This window comes from Propithecus coquereli, unplaced genomic scaffold (genome assembly GCF_000956105.1).
Source record: "Propithecus coquereli isolate 6110/MARCELLA unplaced genomic scaffold, Pcoq_1.0 Scaffold15, whole genome shotgun sequence".
Lineage (NCBI taxonomy): Eukaryota > Metazoa > Chordata > Mammalia > Primates > Indriidae > Propithecus > Propithecus coquereli.
The window spans coordinates 3740659-3744564 of NW_012139413.1; positions in this window are offsets into that span (position 1 = coordinate 3740659).

Sequence of the window (3906 nt, forward strand, 5' to 3'; positions counted from 1 at the left end):
AAAAAAAAAAAAAAAAAAAAAAGCCACCTTTCATTGGAAGTTGTGTCATAATTCATGCAGCCAGTTTCCTGCTATTGGACATTTAAATTATTCCAGGTTTTCACTTTTATATCCAATACTGTAAGATGGACATCCTTTAAAAATAAGTTAATAAAACACTCATTTTTAGTACATAGTTTGAATTTTGGAAAATGTATACACTTGGAACGGCCACCCCAATCCAAATATAGAACATTCTCATCCCTACAAAACATTTCCTGCTGCCCCTCTGTCCCAGCCTGGCCCCAGATTTCCACTGATGGCCTCTCTGGCCTCGTGGATCAGTTTTGTCTGTTTTGAATTCCATGTAATTGGAACTACGCGCAGACTATACACAAAAATTTTATGGCAGGTTCTCTTTGTTGAGCATGTTTTGAGATTTGTCCCTGTTTAGCATGCATGTATCAGTACTTCATTCCTTGGTATTGCTGAAATGTATTTCACTGTATAGATACGCTGCAGTTTGTTTATCCATTCTCCTATGGATGGATATTTGGGATATTTCCAATTTGAGACCATGATGAATAAATCTACACGTTTGTGTACCAACCTTTTTTTTAATTTTAAAATTTTATTTTTAATAATTATGCGTATTGGCTTATTTAATATGAAATATCCAATTTCGAATCAAAAGTGTAGTTTATTATACCTCAAATGAAAAGCAGTACAATTAAGGTATGCACATAAACTGGCAACACAGTTTTGCCATCTTAATGGTACCTTGCTTATGCCAGCAGTGAAGAAGCCTAGAGAGCGAGTGGTGATGAAATCTCAAAAGGCATTTTCCACAGCTTGTTGAGAATTGAATATTTGTCCTTGCAATAAGTTGTACAAGCCTTTTTGTGGACATATGTTTTCATTTCTCCTTGGTAAATACATAGGAATGGGATTACAAGGTAGTAAAATGGTACTTGAATGTTTAACATTGTAAGAAACTGCCAAACTGTTCCTAAGTGGTTGTACCATTTTACACTGCCTTAAGCAATGGCTGAGGGATTTAGTTATTCCAATTCCTGGCCGAAACATGTATTGCTAGTCTTTTAGAATTTTAGCTATTGTAGTGAGCATGCATAGGTATCTCATTGTGGTTTCCATTTACATTTTCCCAATGTGTCTATTCATATCTTTTTCCATTTTTCTAATGGGCTGATTATCTTATTGTAAGAGATATTCTGGATCCAAGTCATTTGTCAGAATATTGTGACTATTTTTTCTTAGTCTGTAGCTTACATTTTCATTTTCTTAACTGTCCTTTCAGGGAGAAGTGTGTGTTTTTCGATGAAGTCAAATTTATCAATTTGTGTGTGTATGCATGCATGTGTGTGTCTCGCCTAAGAAACCTTTGCCTTCTGTAGTGGGTTGACTAGTGTCCCCCCAAAATTCAAGTCCATCTGGAACCTTAGAATGTGACTTTATTTGGAATTATCTGGAAAATTTGGTTGTTTGCAGATGTAATTAAGATAAGGTGCGGGTGAGCTATAAATCCAATGACTGGTGTTCTTAACAATAAGAGAAGAGACATATGGGAAGACGGACATACGAAGAAAGAGGCAGAGATTGGCCTTATGCTGCCACAAGCCAAGGAGTGCCAGGAGCCACCAGAAGCTGGAAAAGGCAAGGATTCTCCTCTAGAGCCTTCAAAGGGAAGACGGCTCTGCTGACATCTTGATTTCAGACTTCTGGCCTTCAGAACTGTGAGAGAATAAATTTCTGTTGTTTTAAGCCACCCAGTTTAAATTTACCACCAGCAGTAATTTGTTATGGAAACTAATGTACCTGCCCAGGATCGCAAACATTTTCTTCTAGAAATTTCAGTTTTACTTCTGAATTTAGTCCTATGATCCATTTTGAGTTTATTTTTGTGTATGGTGTGAGGTCAAGGTTAATTTTCCCCCCATGGATATATACTTTACAGCATCATTTTTAGAAAACTGTCTCCCACTCAATTACCTTGTACTTTTGCTGAAATCAGTTGACCAAAAATATGTGGGTCTGTTTCTGGACTCTCTTCTGTCCCATTGATTTATAGGACAATCCTTATATTAATACCACACTGTTTTTATTTCTGTACCTTTATAGCAAGTCTTAAAATCAGTGTAGATCCTCCAACTTTGTTGTTAAAAATTATTTTGACTCTACTAGGCACTTGCAATTTTATATAAGTTATAGAATCAGCTTGCCAATTTCTACAAAAAAACTTCCTAAGTCTTCCAATCCATGGTGTATCTCATTAATTTAGGTCTTTTTAAGTTTCTTTCTGTGACATTTTAAAATTTCAGAATACTGTGCTTGCATGTGCTTTGTCAAATTTACCCTTGTTTCTTATTTTCAATGTTGTTATAAAGGATGTATTTCATTTTCCAATTGTCTATTGGTAGTATATAGAAGTACAATTTTTTTATTAATCTACAACCTCGATTTAGTAGCTTTTACTGTAAAGTCCTTAGATTTTTCTAAGTATGTGATCATATCACCCATGTATATGTATAAAGAGAGTTTTATTTCTTGTCATTACCATATTGCACTGCTTAGGACCTCCAATAACACTCTGAGTAGGAGTGGAGAGTAGACATCACATTGTTCCTGATATTGGGGAAAATGGCCACTTTTTCACTAAGCATCAGGTTAGATGTTGGCTCTTCATAGACGCTGCTTATTTGGTTGGGAAAGTGGCCTATCCATGAGAGTTTTCATCATGTTAGATTTTGTTAAATACTGCTTCATCTATTCAGATGATCATATAGTTTTTCTCCTTTATTCTGTTAATATGGTAGATTATATTATTGATTAGCTAATGTTAAACTAGGCTTGCATTGGCCATGATGTATTAAGGATTCAATTTGCTAATATTTTGTTAAAAATTTTGTCTCCATGTTTGTAAGGGATGTTGACTTATCATTTAGTTTTCTTGAAATGTCTTTGGTTTTTATCATGGTAATTCTAGTCTTGTGAAACAAGTTGGGAGGTATTACCCTTGTCTCTGCTCTGTAAGTTTGGTTTCAGTCTCACAGAAGGTTACAGTTTTTCTAAGCAGGGATCTGGAGCCAGTTTCACTGGACTCATTATTAAGGTATCTCCTAATGACGGTTATTTTTGTTTTCTGTCTTTCACACAGAACTTACTTACATGGCATTTTGGTATAGCAAAATGAAATGCAAGAAACCCAAAGTAACATAACTGAAGGCACCAAAACCAAAATAAAATAGGAAGATAATCAATCAAGACAGACATACTGGAGAGTAAGTATGGCATGTTGTTAAGAATTGAGTTGTAAATAGACAGCAGAGACTGGGTCAGTGAAAAGAAATCATGGAGGCCCTGCCAATGCTTCTGGGCTGAGCCAGATCACAAAGCAAGCCCATGGGAGAGGAAAGATGCCTGGAAAAGAACTTCTACATTAACTTTTTAGGTTGCTTATGAGGCATATTAGTTGATTCATAAGTATTTCAAAAACATGCAGGAAAAGGACCATTGTCTTATAAATCTCTGAATTTCTGTAGTTGCTGTGAACATTTTTCAAAGGAAAATTTGTGACAGGCAGCTTATCAAAGGATTTTTGTCTTGTCCAGGGAGCTGGTTTAAAGAACAAAATATTGGAATTTTGAATACCAATAAAATTGGTCTCATCTAAGAAAGTTTTGATTGGTTTCCATGACTGCATATTCAGGAACTACTGTAAAACAACCAAAATCTTGTTTTCCATTTTCTTCCTTTCTATTGCTTTTAATCGCCTCAAGTTGAATGTCTTCCCTGAGTGTTATTTTTCTTCCAGCTTTATGATTCTCTTACATGTTCCATTTCAGACTTGTCTCTTTCTTCCGGTCCTCTTCTGAAGAGATTCTTTTTTTTCTTTTTTTTTTTTTTTTT